Source organism: Euprymna scolopes, chromosome 42 (assembly GCF_053919585.1).
Source record: "Euprymna scolopes isolate OS-2025 chromosome 42, ASM5391958v1, whole genome shotgun sequence".
Lineage (NCBI taxonomy): Eukaryota > Metazoa > Mollusca > Cephalopoda > Sepiida > Sepiolidae > Euprymna > Euprymna scolopes.
In genome coordinates this window covers 48,000,138-48,020,137 of record NC_136523.1, presented here as the reverse complement: position 1 = coordinate 48,020,137, position 20,000 = coordinate 48,000,138, and the positions used below count along the sequence as shown (strand labels likewise).

Here is a 20,000-nt window from a genome sequence, read left to right as displayed (position 1 = left end):
CTTAAGAAGATGCTGAATTAACTCCATCTTTTCTTTTTCTCTGCATCTCACTCTCACAGACGTAATATTGCTAGTCTTTTTTATTTAAGTTTTAAAAAAACATTTAAAAAAAATTTTTTTTTAATTTAAAAAAATTTTCTTTTTTAATTTTTTTTTAAATTAAAAATTTTTTTTTTTTTTTAATAAATACTATTATGACATGTGTTCGTCGGAATTGTCTGGCCTATTCCCTGCATCCGTTGCTCCAGTTCGTTTTGACTCACTTGCTTAGTGGTCTCTATCAAATCATTGTTTTGGCGTATCATTATATTAGGTTGATGCAAAAACAATATCGTTTTCTCACATATCTTACTTTATATATGACTAGCCTGGTTGCCCGGCATTGTGTGGGTGTTTGGAGGTGTGTTTTGAGCAAAAAAAAAAAAAAAAAAAAGTGACGTCTTTGCCGTTGCGTCCATCGCCAAACCAAAAGTGGCGAAGGTTTGAATTAAGGCTAGTCAATCGAAAAGAAGGGATGACTTTCGTAAATGTTGGAGAAAAAAGCGACTCCTTCTTGTAGAAAAGTGCCCACTTGAGGGTGAAGGAATTAATGTTTTTAGCCAAGTTTTCAATATTTGTCGTCCGAAGGGTCGAGCTTCAAAACGATACAGATCTTGTGAAAATCGATCGCCACTGTCAAAAGTTTTAGGCAGACATACAACCACACAAACATACATACATTTAAACAGAGAGGTGAGATTTATATAATAGATTTCTAAATTAATTCATTGATATATATAGCCATGTTTTATATCGATCGTCTTATTCGTTATTGTTCACAATATCTTCATTCATATTTTTGCAGGCTTTTTGACAGCATGACGAAAATTTAGATCCGCACAATTTTCTTGTTCCAGTTCAAACTATGCTGAAAAGTTTCCAAGACAGCTCGTGATATCAATGATGCATTTGACCCAGGAACCATTAATAAACATGTGACCCAACAGTGGTTCAAGAAATTTTGCAATGGTGATGAGAGCCTCGAAGATGAAGATGGTTGCGGCCTGCTGACTGCAGTTGATAACAAACATTTGAAAACCTTAAGTGAAGTCAATCCTCGAAAAACCACACAAGAAGTTGTGTTAAATTCGACGTCGACCACTCAACAGTCGTTTGCCATTTAAAGCAAATAGGGGAGTCAAAAAAGTTGGATAAATGGGTGCCGCATGAATTGAACGATGATAAAAAAAAAATCGTCATTTTTAGGTGTCTTCTATGCTTCTGCGCAACAAAAACAACCCATTTCTCGAGCGAATTGTGACGTGTGACGAGAAGTGGATCCTCTACGACAATTGATGACGTTTGACACAATGATTGGATGCTGAAGAAGCTCCACAACACTTGCTGAAGCCGAAATTGCATCAAATGATGTTATGGTGACTTTTTGGTGGTCTGCAGCTGGTCTCATCCATCACAGCTTCTTGAATCCGGGCGAAAAGATTATGGCAGAGAAGTACTGCTGACAAATTGATGAAATGCACTAGAAGCTCCAACGTATGTACCCGAGATTGGTCAATATGAAAGGACCAATTCTCCTCCATGACAACGCTCGCCCACATGTTGCTCAACTGACCCTGCAGAAGCTGAACTAATTGGGCCATGAGACTCTGCCTCATCCGCCATATTCACCGGATCTCTCGCCCACCGATTATCACTTTTTCAAGCATCTCGACAACTTCCTATGCGAAAAATGTTTCAAAAGCTGAGATGATGCCGAATCGGACTTCAATGACTTCATTGCTTTCAGAACTTCAGATTTCTATGCCATGCTAATGGGATAAATATACCTGTTTCTGGTTGGCAAAAATGTGTCGCTTCTAATGGTTCTTATTTCGATTAATAAAGTTTATTATGAGAGGAGTTATGATCTTTTGAAGTTGAACGTCAAGAAAAAACAAACAACATTATTTTTGCACCTAATAATACAGTTTCATCTTCTAGAAGCTTCTTTCCAACAATTACAAACTTGCGAAACTCTTTACTTGCAGACTGTTTGCTTCCTACATATAGACTTGATCTTTTCAAGAATAAGTGCATCTGTTAAGTCATCTGTTTTTGCGATAATTGTGTTTCCTTCATGTACACTCCTTATACGGCATAACTGCATGGACACAGCGATTCTCATTAATGCGACACAATGGAGTGTGTAAATATCTCCACTGGAAAATCTGTAAAAACCTGAATATCTAATGTAGTAGCAAATCCTGGGAACATGTTTACCAGAAAGAACAGTTGAAAATAAGTCATACACCATCCACTATGACTACGAAATTCCTACAGTTACATACCTAGAAAATGGGGCTACTAAGCCTGACACAGTGATATGGGACAAGAAGAAGAATGTGGCAACCCTAGTTGAAGTAAGCGTCCCTAATGATGCTGGCCTTAACAGAGCAGAGAGAGAGAGAGAGAAAATAACAAGATACCAAGAACTTGAAAAGAAACTAGAATTATTATAGGAGCAACAGGGCTAATGAAAAAGAATTTAAAAAAAAACTATCTGGCGAATATACCCGGTGAACCATGTGCAAGAGAAATACAAACAATAGCACTTAAAGGAACGGTTAGAATCTTAAAAAAGATCTCTCGGTTGGAGTAACTAAACTAATGGGTGAATGTTTGAATGCCTCATCTCCAGCAAAAACAAAGTGAAAAGAAAATTAAAACAAGAAAGACATCGAAGTTAAGCAAAACTGAATCTGGTCAGTACAACATGGGTGACTATTAGGGAATATTAGGCATTGCATGTATCCAGGTAAGCAGGTATATACAATGCTTCAGGAAGATGAACGCCCCTGTTTTGCACAATTCCAGGTCTCCCTAGAGCAAGGTGTAGCACCTGCTAGTTTCTCTCTGATATTCTGAGGGTTTACCGTACAGGAGGGTAGATGAAGTTTCTGTAGTCGTTGTGAAGGCAATGCATCTAGAAAAAAGTGTCTCCGTTGAAAACCAAAACTAGATCGAGGATCAAAAGCCACTGAAAAATTTAATCATCTGATAAAAAATAAAACAAAGTATGTAAAATCGTTATATCGTCCATTTCATTCAGAGGAAACAACTCTGCTTGTAACAGCCCCGAACTGAAACGAAAGTGTGTGTCGAGTTGTTTCCCTTGCTCGGAGGATAACAGATTATAGTTCAGGTAATTGAAATTCGAGCCTCAGCTTGCAACTGATCACAAAGATAATGGCTTCATACACATAACCATATAAAGCAACATCACGCATAACTATTTAAAATAAATTGTAAACTTTCATATTTTACGAATACGTAGTGCTACATTACGAATGGGCATAGTTAACACAACGTTGCGGTGTATATATTTTATACCTGTAACCGCTAATATTGAGCACTCATATCTTATATAATGTGTGTTTTACTGAACAGAGATTTTTCATAAACGCTGCCTGCCTGTTGAACATATTGCCACAGGACTGGTTCCTCGCAGATTACAACTTGTTCGTCTTCAAAGCACTTGCCAAAAGGTTCCTATCTGGAACCATTTTCACAAGTATTCGAACCGGGTTTTAACAATACAATCCATATCATTAATCCTTATTTTCTTCCCTCCTCTTTGTTTAGGCACAAGGTCAGGTGTTAAGTTGAAAAGCCATTGTACTAAGACTAGCGCTCTGGCTCAAAAACTATGCCTGAGCAAGCAGCCCCGTAGATATTTCCTGGAACGGGAATCTCACACTATTACCGATAAACTCCCGAAAGAGAAGAAAAATATGCAGCATAACTAGGTTGATAAACTGTAACATAGCGCAGAGATCACATTAGAGACGTGAAGAACATTCAAGATCACGTTAGAAAGCAGATCACGTTTTTTTTTTACATGGAGGTCACCACTTATCAAGGCCCGGAAGCCACTCGGGAATAAGGGTTATTTTGTGTACAGTAATCAATGGGATAGTATCGTAGTAATCATTAGTATTGGAGATTTGGTAAAGTGTCTTGCTTAAGGGGCGGTTCATCAGGAATTTGTTTATGTTGGACTTGAAGACATCCAAGTTGTAGTCAGGTGGGAAACAGGCAAAGGGAAGAGAGTTCCACAGGCGTGCAGTTTTAAGAAAGAAACTTTGTTCATGGAATCTACGTTTTGATTTAGGCACAGATAAAGAGTGGGGAAAATTAATGACAGTGGTTTCAGCTAGACGGATGTTTATCGTGAAAGATTGGCGAGGGGGGGGACCAGAGATTGGAGCTCAAACGAGCACTTGCCATAAAAATAGCGATAAAACAAATACAGGCTCGCAACGTCTCTTCTGTGGGAGAGGTTGCAGGGAAGAAAAAAGGGCATCCGTTCTAGAAGACGATCACATGAGTGACGTCGCGGTTGTAACAATGAGGAACTAAATGTCGTCATTAAAAAGAAAAGGCGAGTTGAAGTTCTTTTTCTATTCTTTGTCTCCTTTGAGACTGAGGCTACAACATGTTGGTTACCGGATAACATTACAACACCGGTTCTCGTTAGATCGCCGAAGATAAACAATGTTGAGTCTGGTCAGCATCAGAATACCAGGCGCTGTATGTACTCAAACCTCGACACCTGTATGCAAGGATTGCAAAAACCTAACACCACCGTCTACCTCAATCGGGATATATCTTTTTTTATATCTACAAAAAAACTGGCATACATGTATTTTGGTTAATTTTCGTTGTCAAAATTTATCTTTTTTAATAATATATGATTAAACGATATAAAAAGAAAAACGTCAACAATTTATAATTGCACTGCACCCAGTATTATTGAAATGTTTCAGATAATGTTTCAGATATTTTAGAAATGAGATAGAGAAAGACTATATGTATATAGCAGTAGGATGGGTGTTGAAAATGTAGGTGGGCTCGCTCCTTCTTAAAACTTTTTATATCGCATCTAAATCGTAATATCTATGACTTAAGAACGAGGGCTGCGTGCATATTTAATTTGCCCGACTTTTACCAGCTCGCCGCGTCTTCGAAAAGCGAATGGTGGGGCGGGGGAAACAGTAACTGGCTTGCAGCGCAAAACTAGGTCAAACATCACGCCACTTCCTCGCACCTGTATATTTCACTTTATAAACCTTAGCTTAACACCCCTCTCGTGGCCGAGGTGGTTAAGTCTCAGGGTTTTTTTTTTTTACATTTCCTTTCCACCCTCGTGTCAAGGCTTCGGGGTTCAATCCTACTAAAACTTTTTTTTTTCTTTTACACCCGGCCAATTTTTTTTTTTTTGTTAACACACACACCTCCAAACACCCGGGCAACGCCGGGTACCCCCCGCTAGTTATATACAAAGGGTAAAATGTGTGTGTGTGTCTTTGTATATCTCACAAAAACTTCCGACAGATGCGTCGGAACGTAACGAAACTGATATCGTTTTAAACCTCGACTTTTCGGACGACAAATATCGAAAAATTGGCCAAAAGCATTAATTCCTTCACCCTCAACTGGCCAGTTTTGTAAAAGGAGGGATCGCTGTTTTCGTCGATATTTTCGCAAATCATCATCTCCTTTCGATTGACTAGCCTTAATTTCAACGTTCGCGACTTCCGATTTTGCCACGGAGGCATCGGTTAAGATGTTACGTTTTTTTAACCTTCTTTTTCTCCTTTGCGTTTCGGGTTCTAGCCTGCCTACTACCGCCTTTTTTAACACCCCTTTTCACCCAAACTGCCTACTGTTGTTTTGATCCCCCCCCCGCTACGCTATTTTTTTTCAGGGTTCCTTACTACACCACCTACACATCCGGGTAACGCTGGGTACCCTCGCTAGTATATTATTAAATAAGATAAATTTTGCCAACGAAAGAAAAAACAAAATACAATACTAGAATATCTTTTTTCTCCTTACCTTTTACATTCAATGTTTTAAACAATATAAATTAGACAATATACGAGTAAATTAGGGATGGGGTAAAAAAAAATAAAACTTTATTGAGACGTTTTTTATCGGACACTTTTCAAAATGAACGTCGGTAATGACGAGGGCGAGGCAATATCGTTTACAAACGTGGTCAAAAAGACCAGACATTACTAGCGAGTGTAGAAAAAATATGATCGTGGAAGTCGGCCATCGGGGAACATTTATTGCAGTGTCAGATTTGCACTGGAAAATACACGGATGAAAATTCACTTAAAAATTATCGAAAGTATTCTGCTAGTATATATTTCAATCTATCTCATTCAATCCCAAGGGACGCTGGGTATTCTACTAGTATATATTTCTACCTATCTCATTCAATCCCGGGCGATTCCGGGTATTGTGCTAGTATATATTTCCATCTATCTCATTCAATCCCGAGCGATGCCAGGTATTGTGCTGGTATATATTTCAATCTATCTCATTCAATCCCAAGCGACGCTGGGTATTCTACTAGTATATATTTCTACCTATCTCATTCAATCCCGGGCGATTCCGGGTATTGTGCTGGTATATATTTCCACCTATCTCATTCAATCCCGAGCGATGCCGGGTATTGTGCTGGTATATATTTTCACCTATCTCATTCAATCCCGAGCGATGCCGGGTATTGTGCTGGTATATATTTCCACCTATCTCATTCAATCCCGAGCGATGCCGGGTATTGTGCTGGTATATATTTCCACCTATCTCATTCAATCCCGAGCGATGCCGGGTATTGTGCTGGTATATATTTCCACCTATCTCATTCAATCCCGGGCGATTCCGGGTATTGTGCTGGTATATATTTCTACCTATCTCATTCAATCCCGGCCGATGCCGGGTATTGTGCTGGTATATATTTTCACCTATCTCATTCAATCCCGAGCGATGCCGGGTATTGTGCTGGTATATATTTCCACCTATCTCATTCAATCCCGGGCGATTCCGGGTATTGTGCTGGTATATATTTCTACCTATCTCATTCAATCCCGGCCGATGCCGGGTATTGTGCTGGTATATATTTTCACCTATCTCATTCAATCCCGAGCGATGCCGGGTATTGTGCTGGTATATATTTCTACCTATCTCATTCAATCCCGAGCGATGCCGGGTATTGTGCTGGTATATATTTCCACCTATCTCATTCAATCCCGGCCGACGCCACGTATTCTGATATTATATATTTTCCACCTATATCATTTAATCCCCGGCGATGCTGGTTATTCTGCTACTATATGTTTTCCCCCTAGCTCATCCTGCGCCAACTGTCACAAAGAAAAGGAACATACCTATAATTTAGGACTTATGGGTATTTGTTGAAATTGTTTCCCTTTCTCTTTCCCCTGATACTAATTTTTTTCCTGACCTATATAGTAATTTATGGTCCTTTGACCACGTTTTTTTTTAAACGATGTTGCATCCCCGCTCCTCGTTGCCGACGTTCATTTTGAAAAGTGTCAGCCGAAAGACGTCTCAATCGTTTTTCTTTTCTTTTCGAGCCCACCCTTTGTTTATCCCCGCTTTTTGTCTAATTTATGTTTTTAAAACATTGAATTAGAGATAATAAGAGAGAAAAAAGATACTCTAGAAATGTACATTGGTTTATTTTCATTGTCAAAATTTATCTTCTTTTATAATATATGATTATACTATTAAAAAGGCGTAAACAATTGATATTGGCACTGTACCCAGTATTATTTAAATGTTTCATGAAATGATAAGTGAAAAAAACGTGATTAAAAATAACAAAGGTAAAGTACTAAGCTATGTTGACATTATAATTTGAAAAACAAAATATGGACGTTGAAACGTCTCTCTCTCTCTCTCTCTCTCTCTTGGTCTCTTTGTCTCTCTTTCATTCCCTTTCTCCCTCTTTCTTCATTGAAAGAGATAATTAAATATAATTATATTGTTTTAAAAAAAGTTTAAGCTTGCACCCCGTACGCGCAGGATATTGTAGTTTGGTGTGCATGCAATGGATCAACTAAATGTGCTTCCTGCTTGTTAAATGTCAAATAAATTATATATTTTTTATAAAAATACATTTGTTCGTTATTTTTGTACAAGCGTTCGATTTCAGCATCAGGTTCCAGCCAGTAATGCCGACGATAGAAATGTTGCCTATGACGATGCAATGAAGACTAGAGAAGCGACCCATGCCAACCGGTTATAGCCGACGACATATCGGCCCGCTATGTTTCTGTTTCCATGTGCCTATCGTTTGATATTGTTTACTCCCTCGGAGACCTGGTTGTGTTCCTAGGACGTTCCTCGACCAAGTAACTCTCCCCGGGAAACGATAGCGTCATACGGTGTATCAGGCGAGTTGAAAAATAATTCAGAGGTTATCAATCCAATGGTAAAAGATCGATGGTGAAAAGTCGGAAGTAACCTGAGTAGGAGCTTGCGTATCAGCAATTAAACAATTAAACTTCTGGAAAAGATGACATGATACCATTTCCGTTTGATGAAAACCTGTTTTCTTTTTTTTTGTTGCAAACCATCTACTAGTTGGCCAGTTGTGTACAAATCCCAAGAACGATAGGAGCCTTCTATCATGTCTGAAAGTGACAATGTTCAACGAGCGAGATAGAGGGTGCGTCGCCGTACAACTCAAGCTCTCTACCGATCCATATTATGACAAAAGGACCATTGCTATCACCCTCCAAATGCATCGCTGGATTGTCACGAATAACAGGGATGAACCCATGGCGATGAAAACAAAGTTTTCGGCCACGGATATGGTATAGAGTGGTTTCAAGTGAGGGTCACATCATGCCACCTCACATGAAGTCGGCTTGAAAGTCAACATCAAAGTGTACCCGGATATGCTGAAGAATGTGGCGATCACCTAGTGCAATCAGAACTTGGCGCCAGCCCACAAGTCTAAAGAGACTCAGGCTTGACTTCAGGAGTGCCGCGACTTTGTACCCTTCTCTCACTTCCCCCTTCATCCCCCGACTTGAACCCGCCGGAGTACTTCGTTTGATTATATGTCGAGAACATTACCAACATAACCTCCCACAATATCAAAGTCAGCATGATCGCCGTTATCCGTCGAGTATTCGCCAAGCTACCGCCGATGCTTGTGGAAAAGGTATGCTCCCAGTTCCGGACCTGTATTGAGGCGGTGATTGAGGCTGAAGGTGTCTACATTGAATAGATGTCAGTTACATAATCAAGTTACCTGAATTGATTTTTCAATAAAAGTTTTTAAATAAAGCACAAGTGTGTTTTTTAGGGCGACATTTTTATCGTTCCATCCTGTATGCAAAGATATGTATACAAAGAATAAACCGAGAATGCGACTGTGAACCGTTTGTGAATTTGATATTCCCATGACACTTTCTCCTTTGGAGAAAGCCAGTTCAACCCGTCTAGGGAAGGAGTGCCGCTGTTATTTATTTCGCAAAGAGAAGTTAAGGCGGACCTCCTGAGATTGAACAGAACCACACCTATGCTCAACAGTGACAAAGTAATTATCAGACTGGTTGCCGACTGGTATGAAGAGAATTCATTGGTTGTTTTTGTTTTACGGCATATCAACTCTTTTCGGGTTATTTGATGCCGAATACAAAAATTTTGAAGAACATTTTTTTTAATAGAATATATTTGTTGTTTTCACGTCGGTTTCTATTTAACTCATAGTTAGGACACTGACAGGTACTACCACTCCGGGTCAGAGTGGACCTGGGAGCAATGGTAATTAAAGGGTGGCTCCACACTCCCCAAAGCCCACAAGCTGGGACCCTCACCACTGGATATAGTTTAAGGTCGTATCTAGGACCCCCATTGAGAGACTTTTACCCTCTGCAGGGGGGGCAGTCGGCGTAATCTAATGCCCCACCGACAGGGCCGAGAATTCATTGACCCTTATCCTTGACATCTGACATTAATAAGTGGTGACCCTTGTTAGTAAAATACTGTTTTCCTTCATTCAGCATGATTTGCATTGGGGTGGGTATTGAATTAACCACTTTCCCATTAATTATCATTAGGGTTATGACAACAGCATATTCTTTTCATTGTTTTGACTCTCGAGTGTGCATCCGTTGATATCTTATATGGTTTCATATAGAGTGATGTGGTTCTAGGCGGAGTAACTGTGTCTAACTGTGTCGGATATATACTCAAGAGTCCAAATAATGAAAAGAATATTCTGTTGTCATAGCCCTAATTATCATCATCATCATGAAAACAAAGTTTCTGGCCACGGTTATGGTCCTTGGCGTGGTTCCAAGTATGAATCCAAATATTCTATTGTTGGTATTGGTTTCTCCGATATTTTTCTAGTCCGAATTCTTTCGAGCAAGACATCGAGTGTTCACGAGATGGACCAAGTGAAGATTGCCAACATCCTAAGTGAAAGTGATTTTTTGTGCAACGAAACGGATTCGAACTTGGCATATCCAAGTCGTCAGTTCGTGTCGTTAATCTTTAGACTACCTCACCTCCCCTCTCCATTAATGAGAATTATTGACGCATAGGCATACATTTGAATGCGTGATGGGGGGGGGAAACCGTGATGTCGAGGATTTGTTTGATCGTAACAATACTGTATGTTTGCACCCAATTCCCCTTTGTATGTCAAGATTTTATACTGTTTATTTACTCTTGACCCCTCCCCACACACAATCCCTACTCACTGACTAAATCGTTAGATTCTTATCATTTAATTCTCTTTCTCTCTTTCCCACTCTCTTCCTTTTCCCCTCTCTTTCTCTATCTCACTGTTTCCCCCCCCCCGTTCGAATTTAACGTCAGCAATTTAACTTTACGTCTAGCAGTAAAATACCCCCCCCATTTACTGTAAAGATGCGTTGATGCTGGAAAACCTTTAAGTCTAATAGCTTCTTCTCTCGAACGTTTAGACTTCGAAATTTCCTTCCTGTTTCCTGCTTTCTGCCTCCCGGGCTGAACTGACGTGCAGAATTTTAAATATAATATGAGCAGACATCTCGTTCATCTCCTTATAGAGCCACCAGCATCGAAGCCGTCATCATTAGGAAGCATCTGAGGTGGTCGAGTCACGTTGACAGGATGTCGGATTCCCGGCTGCCGAAACAACTCTTCCGTGGTCAACTAAAAGAAGGAAAGCGCACTCGAGAAGGCCAGAAAAAAATTTGAAAGCAAACCTGAAGAAGTGTGCCATCAACACATACAAATGGGAGATAAAAGCCAAGGACAGGCAAACCCGGAGGCAGACCATCACCGAAGGCACAACCACCTTTATGGCTAACCTACGTGCGGACTTCGACGAAAAGGGAAAGAGAAGGATAGAGAAGCCAACCCTCCAAATGGAAATGGAACTACCAGTTCGCACACACTAAAAGCCAGGATACGACTACTATCCTCACTATTTAGAGATTGCCCAGAGATATTCTCCTGTAGACGTGGTCCTAAATAGTAGCCTCTTACGTCCAACTGGCAATCTCGCGTTTAGATTAAATAAGAGCAAAAGAAAATAATAACCAGGTCGACACACCGGTTCTCGTTAGATCACCAAAGTTAAGCAACGTTCAGCTTGGCCAGTACCAGATAAGTGATCATTTGGCGCTGTATGTATTCAGGTAAGCGGATATGTATAATTTCTTGAAGGGGTCATCACTTATTAAGGCCCAGAGGCCACTCTAGGATAAGGGTTAAGTGTTAGGTAGATGATGAGAAAAGATCTGACAGAGTGAAACTTGGATCAGAGCTAGATTATCTAAATAGAAGATTCAATAGGAATTTATTTACATTAGACTTGAAGACGATCATGTTATAGTCAGCTGGGAAACAGTCACACGTTATTGCGTTCCACAGACGGACAGTTCTAGGGAAGAAGCCCCTATCATGGAATTTTCACTTAGTTTTTGGCCCGGATAGAGAGTGAGGAAAGTTGTTGGCTGATGTTTCAGCTAGGCGAGTATTTGTTGCGAACGTTTTCCGGGTCGGAACCTGTGCTGCCCTCGCCAAAATGCTAATTGACATCTGGGTCAGACAGCCAGATAAACCCAGACCCTCAAAGATATAACAAGCGAATTCCAGTTAAAGAAAATACGAAGTTTATTTCTCAGTGAAACATGTAAAAATCTGAAAGAAAAGAGAAAAATAAAGGAGGGTGAGTTCTATTGCGATGAAGAAAGGAAAAATTCTATAATATAAATCTCATCTTTCTGTTTAAATGTATGTATGTATGTATGTATGTATGTATGTATGTATGTCAGGTCATGCCATATGCTATTGGTACCATGTAATCCAGTACTACCTGCCTCATGGTCGGGTCACCGGCGACTAAACTGGTTCCCCCACCAGACTTGTTTGGTGAGGAGGGCGGCTAGTCTCCCTGAAGGATTAAAAACAAGACCTTCCAAAGGGCGAATGAACTCTTTTTCTGGGTCAACGACCAACTAGCACCGTGTATATTTGTGTGTGTGTATATGTGTATTGGGGTAGAGAGGGCTCCCGTAAGCCGTGGTGAAGGCAACCTTTCTAGGAGAAGCAAATCTCTGATTTTAAAAAAAAACATAAAGCGGAAGACCAGTACCCGCATTAAGGTGGTCTGCAGTTTAATTTGTTGCTGGCTATCTTGCTCTTGCTTGTTGCTGGATCTCAACATTTTGAATCGAGAGAGAGACTTAGCTGTCGTACAAAGCTGAGACTCTTTAACATCATATTTGTATAGATACTCCCTCAGACATTTGGGCTCATGGATTTTAAATGTCTGAGGGAGTGGTATTCGTCTGACAAGACGTTGCAATCATCATGTATGTATGTATGTCTCGCAAAAACTTTCGACAGAGGTGACGGATTTTCACAAGATTGATATCCTTTTGAAGCGCGACCCTTCGGACGGCAAATATTGAAAAATTGGCCAAAAACATTACTTCCATCACCCTAAAATCGGCCATTTTGTACAAGGAGGGGTCGATTTTTTCGCCAACATTTTAGCAAGTCATCGTCACCTTTGGATTGACTTTTGTTAATTTAAAAGCTTTTGAGTTCTTGTCACGTCATGGAGACATCGGCTAAGACGTCAGATTTTCTTTCACTTTCTTTTCCGCCTTCGCATCACGGGTTCGAGCCTGCCTATTACTACATTTTTTTTTTGCTCAATACACACTTCCAAACACCCGGGAAACTCTGGGCACCCAGACTAGTACTAAATAATATTAAAAAAAAAATCCAAATAAATAAACATTAAGGAGAAAACCGTGAGGAAGGCATAAACGTTCACGATTGGCAGTTCGAATACTTCCAAATTCCCTTCGAGCGCCAACCGTCTATAACGTAAAGAGGACGAGAATGCTATAGCAAGAATTTATCATGCTTCAAGAAAATAATGGCAGTCTAAATAAACTGTTAATTGCGTGGAAATATTGTAAGCATATTTTTCTATGAATGGAAGAAAGCCGAGTGAATTCAACTTAAACAAAACACCGGCGAAATTAAAATAGAAACATACACAGTTATGTGACCGGCATAAAGCATCAATAAATGAATACGTCCATCCACGTTGAGCTGGCTAGAGCGGAAAGGGCTTGCTTGTTTGAAAAACCCGCTACTGTGACCAAGTCTCGTCGTAATCACGTCGACGAGAATGGATAAAAATTTATTATGGAATTAAAAATAACTAGAAGAACGCTTAAGGTTGTATAATCGAGATTTGGCACAAAGGAGAAGAGGAAAGAAAAAAAATAAAGAATAATTAAAAAAAATAAATAAATAACGTTGCAGCAAAAGGAGAAGTCAAATATAGACACGGGATACGGTGACAAGGTGACAAGTAAATTTGTCTCTGATGAAATAAGTAACGTCACGAAAACATGATAGGACCATAGATTAGAGCTCAGTCGAACACGAGCCATGAAAGTATCGATAGAACAGAGATAGACTCGCAACGTTTCTTGAGAGAAAAAGGAAGTATGGATGCGACAAGGTCATAAGCCACTAGATTTCGAAGATGGTTCTGTACCCTGTCAAGGCAGAAAAAGGCGCTTTTAGGAGATCCACTCCAGATGTGGCAACAGTATTGCAGATTAGGAGGTATTTGACTCTTTTACAGGTAGAGGATTGCGTCGGGAGTTAGATAGTTTCGTGAGTTGTAAAACCATCTCACCATTATTTCAGCGATTTTAACAACGGATCTCATATAGGTCTTCCATTTCAGGTCAATGGTAAAGGTCAGTCTCAGAAGTTTGTTGCCGAAACTGAGTGCTTCATCAAGACGACAGCTATTCACTTCAAAAAGGGATAAAGTGGGCATCTAAGCGTTGGTGGTGAAAAGATAGAAGTTGTTTTTGGATGTATTAAAGGTATATAGCCATTCTTTTTTACTTCATTGTATCACGCTCTCCAGGTCGAAGGAGAGGGAATCAACAAGATCCCGATAATTGGCGGCCTTTGAAGTGTTGCCATAGACGACAGTATCATCTGCATATATGTAGACGAATGAATAAAGAATGTGGGAGGCCTTAATGAAGATCAGAAAGAGAGTCGGTCTGAGGATGGATCCCTGAGGCACGCCAGCGTTAATATTGTGAGCTTCAGATTTCTGCCCATCAACGACCACTTGGATATACTTTCTAGAGAGAAAGGATTTCATAACTGAGAGGACGTTTCCAGCTATTACAACATACTTGGCCTTTTGGCCAAGATCAAAGTGTAGTATATGTTCTTCAGATGCTGCAAGCTATGACTAGCTATGACTAGCAAAGACCAGATGTGGGGGCAACCCCACATGCTTGACCTTTAACCAGCTCCCATTTCCCACCTCTCGGGAGCTGGTCCCCTTTTCCCCTTCCCCCTCCCTTCACTCCTCACATTAAAAATCGGCCTTGTGCCTAATTTGCTCGGTGGCGGAGCAAATAAATACCATCTGTTCTTCAGATGCTGCAAGCTATGACTAGCTATGACTAGCTATGACTAGCAAAAACCAGATGTTGGGGCAACCCCACATGCCTGACCTTTAACCAGCTCCCATTTCCCACCTCTCAGGAGCTGGTCCCCTTTCTCACTTCCCCCTCCCTTCACTCCTCACATTAAAAATCGGCCTTGTGCCTAATTTGCTCGGTGGGGGAGCAAATAAATACCATCTGTTCTTCAGATGCTGCACTTCCATTTCTTGTTCTCTTTCGGTGGAGGAGCAGTCCTTCACGACTGAGAAAATTTTTTATTTTTGTACCTTTTCTCCACGTAAAAAAAACGACCCTGGTGTCTAACTCTGTCCAGTGGTGAGGCATTGTAAATAGGTACACCATAACTGGAAAACTTATAAAGTAGACCTTTGTGTCACACCCTTTGAAAAGTCCTTATATATGACAAGAGCTATTGCTCAAGAAACGGAGCGTTCATCAATAGATTTACCAATCAGCACATCAGCAATTGATCTCTCAGAACAGAAACCATATTGCATATCGTTGAATAGATTGTTTTGTTGACTTCTCTGTTTATTACAGATTTAAGCAGTTTATTCATGCCGCACAGAGGGCTGGATCGGTCTGTACTAAGATGCAGAGGACCGACCCCTCGTGTTTTTAATGAACGCGGAGATAGGAAAACATAGAAATAATTGAAAAGAACTTCTTACTCTAACGAACTACCTAACCTCTAAAATTTAAACGAGAAATTTTAAAACTTTGAAGTGTCGGATACAACAACAAAAATCATTTTTTTCATTTACATATTTTTTTGGTAAGGTTAATATTTCGTTAATAAATAGCCTCTTCAGGGTACGAAGGCCGATTCGTGATTTTTTTCCTTTTTCTTTTTCTTCATTTTGGTGTTACGGATGACGGAATGAGGGAAGAAAAGATCTTCGTTTGTAGAAGCCTCAGTAATATATATATATATATATATATATATATATATATATATATATATATATATATATATATAGTAATATATATATATATCCGATTTTTTCACCACTGATATATATATATATATATATATATGTATATATATATATATATATATATATATATATATATATATATATATATATATATCGACAACCAATCATCGTTCCAACAGTATCCAACATGTTCGGTATCTTGCTTAACCGTTCTGAGACACGTTTTAAGATAACTGCCGCATCGCTTTTTCCAGCCGCGAGAGGGAACCGGGTCGATGGCTTCAATAAAGAGATCTTCTTGTTGACAGTGGACGGCGTGACTAGCCCACCAAAGACGTCTCGCTAGAATAGTCCCGAGGGAGGTGATGTGGCACCGCGCTCGAACCATCACGTTCAAGCAGAATGCGGCGCAAACAGAAATGATCAAGTATATGATTAAAAAAAATTATTTAATTTTCGTCTTTTCTGGATGGGACGATTCTAATATTTTTTCCGATTCCGATATAATTACCGTTGCCCGGGATTGAATGATGATCCACCAATATTTTACACTCCTATATGTTTTATTGTCATCGAAATCCGTGAAATTGCCCGGGAGGAAGCTTCACATGTCTCCATGCAGTAACTTAGTCCAAAATATATGTTATTCTACATTGCACTCAAGAGAACCTACTGTTCTTTCCAGTTAACAACAACAAAAAAAACATTGAGAAATTTACGTGCGAGGTTTGAACCTACAGACTACGTCATGCACCCCCCCACAAAAAAAAACAACAACAAAAACAAAAAGAAAAAACCAAAACACGCTATCAACTTACCCACAGTAGAATTTTCACAGTCCGTTGTTCTATCATTATTGCTAAGCGATAATAGATAACATTAAAATAACGGTTTCGATTATCAATTATCGGCAATTATCGGGGGTATTCTGAGACAAAACTTTACTAAAATAACTCCCAGACTTATGCACTAAAATTTTGTAAATTTTAAAGAAAATCTCTCTCTCTCTCCCTCTCTCTCTCTTTATATATATATATATATATATATATATATATATATATATATATATATATATATATATATATATTAGCAAGAGTAGCCGTCGTTGACTGGTTTCAAAAACAGCCTACAGAAAATGGACTCTGATTTATGAAAGTATGATAGGTTATGAAAAGGAAGGGTTGTAAAGAGATAGCTTCGAATTTGGGGGGATCAAAAACAAAGCAAAATATGATGAAAGTAAAAATAAAATAGATAAACTCCATAATTTATTATACCATACCTGTTCACACTGAAACACTTATCACAATATTCTGTGGATCTATATTAAAACCCTTGTTAAACTTTGTGACATATTTCCATTCTATGGAAGTCAGGCGCGAACGAACACCCCATAATTTTATTATACCATATTTCTTCAAACTGAAACATAATTATCAAAGTATACTTACGCAGATAGATATGAAAAGTCTTTATTAAAGTTTGTGCCTATTTCCATTCTCTGGAAGTCAGGCGCGAACGCAGACCCCGCAATTTTATTATACCATCCCTATTTAAGTTAAAACATACTTATCAAAGTATTATTATGTACATCTATATCAAGAACACTTGTAAACCTTTTTTTTAATTTTTTAATTTTTTTTTATTTCCATACTTTGTGGACCAGGCGCGAACGCAGACGCCACAATTTTAATGAACCATTGTTCTGCCAGATCAAACATACCCATTCCTGTGTCTCGATATATATTCTATCATTATATGTAATCAGTTTTTTTTAAAATAGTCAACCATATAGGGGCCTATTCGTGACCAGACACACACACATACACACAGACACACACACGCACACATATACACACAGATACACACACACACATGCACACACAAACATACACACACACATACACACATACACACACATACACACACAGACATTCAGCTTTATATTATAGATATAATATGCCTTTTTGATACCCCACAAAATAAAAGTTTAGGAAAACAGGTGTATATATATACCTATTTAATTACACAGTTCACAAACATACCTTTTTGTATAGTTCTTTTTCCTGCCGGTTGTTTTGAGAGGCTTGAAATAACTTCTGTCCAGAGGCTGCAACATTTGTGTGCTATGAGGCGACAGTATCAGAAGTTCTACGCCATTTCCCTTGCAGCATTCAACAGCTGCCAGTGTTTTGTGGTGTTGATGCCCAGCCAGCAGAATGAGATGAGGGTTGTCGCGTGAGGTGTTGGTAAACTTCGCAAAATGTTCCAGCCACCCAACAAAGAGGTCAGAATCCGTCCAACCACTTGGACTTGCATAACCTCCCGCTTGAGTTGGGACGCCATTCATCAGTGAGCCCGCCATTCTCTTCCGAGGAAAAATGTTCATGAGTGGTAAAAATACTCCTGCTGCGCTGACCGCACACACAAATTTTACCAAAGACCCACGCTAAGCGCTGGTCACCTTATCCAACTGGGTGAGAACCGTCCCAAGTTTCTGCACAGTTGAGAGTCCCGATTCGTTAATATTGCAAATGCGTGAGGGTAGGTACTCATGCTTCTTCAGTAGCTCTTTGTACAGGCGAAGAAATTCTGGACTTGCGCCTTGTTGAACTCCACTGCACGTGAAAGGCTTGTTGCTTACACAGTTCACAAACATACCTTTTTGTATAGTTCTTTTTCTTGCCGGTTGTTTTTGTCGTGAAATCAAAATATAACCCATTGTTATGAGTTTTCTTTTGAGTGGGAGTTTTTTTCGAAAACACGTCTCCTCCAAAGAAAACCCATAACAATGAGTTATATTTTTATATGGCTTTTAATTCGTCTTTTTTTTTTTTAATGGATGCTCCCATTTCTCGAAGTCAGCACGCTGTATCTCTACATTTTTTTTTTGGGGGGGGGCGGGGGCTACTTACCCGTCTTTTCTCTCCAACTCGTTAGCTCGAAAATCTCTGACTAACTCCTCTAACTTATTCGGGCCAAGATCAAAGTGTAGTATCTGTTCCTCAGATGCTACAGTTCAATTTATTGTTCTCTGTCATTGGAGGAGAAACCCTTTACAACTGAAATTTAAAAAAAATGTTTGTTCTTTTCTCCACGTTAAAAAACGACTCTGGTGTTTTACTCTGTCCCATAGGGAGGCAAAGTAAATAGGAATTCCTCTAACCTATTACGTGTAGTTTTCAAACTATCTTGTTACGTAATTCACTCCAGTCGACCAAAGACACAAATCGGATGATCCACTTTCGTCACGTATTTTGTTTATGTTAGTCAACAATTTTTTTCACCAAGTGAACACTTTTGGGAACTATTTTAACATAAATAATGTTATCTTTAAATATTTATTTCATTTTGATAACATTTTTTTCTTTTTCTGTTTTTACAAGTTTCAATAACGATCACAATGATAATCGTCGAGCTAACTTCGCGTTTCTCGAACCAACTACACAACTATAAATGACTAGCAGCCAAATAAACTAGAAACAATGTTTGTAAACATGGGTTGCGAAACGTGCGTATTAAAAAAGAAAACAAAACGATTCGCCGTAATGAAAAAAATACAAAAGGTTAAAGTAGTTTGTTTGAAGCATTGTTTAATGTGTATATAAAAGAAATTAAGAGTTATGAAGGCAGAACAATGCAAGGTGTGACGAATGGACTCAACATGAAGCAACTTAAAGTATAATGGTGGAACCAGCTGTGCAGTTTCACTGTTATTGATCCCATTCATGCGGTTGTATACATAAATACATAAACATATGTATTTTTTTTTACACAGTACTAACAGGTAAAATACGCTTAAATATAATATTTGAATCAATGCAGATTTCGTATTTATTATTATACTAGCCTGGGTGTCCGGCGTTGCCCGGGAGTTTGGAGGTGTGTGTTGAGCAAAGCAACAACAACAACAACAACAACAACAACAACAACAACAACAAGTGGTAGTACCTATTTACTATGCCTCCCCACGGGACAGAGTTAGACACCAGGGTCGTTTTTTAACGTGGAGAAAAGGTACAAAAATAAAAATTGTCTCAGTCGTGAAGGATTTCTCCTCCACCGAAAGAGAACAAGAAAATGAAGTGCAGCATCTGAAGAACAGATACTACACTTTGATCTTGACCAAAAGGCCAAGTAAGGTAGTCGGATTTGAACCCGTATTGCGAAAGAGGAAAAGAACGTGAAAAACAAACAAGCAAAATAAAAAAAAGACATACGTGACGTTATTTCT

General features: G+C 39.2%; 1 protein-coding gene and 1 pseudogene across 2 annotated transcripts in view; both read right to left on the bottom strand.

Moving 5' to 3' along the window:
• Positions 1-20,000, bottom strand: part of LOC145267091 (uncharacterized) — a 148,813-nt gene that overhangs the window by 109,460 nt on the left and 19,353 nt on the right. The window lies entirely within an intron of this gene.
• On the bottom strand, positions 19,688-19,912 carry LOC145267352 (U2 spliceosomal RNA; annotated as a pseudogene).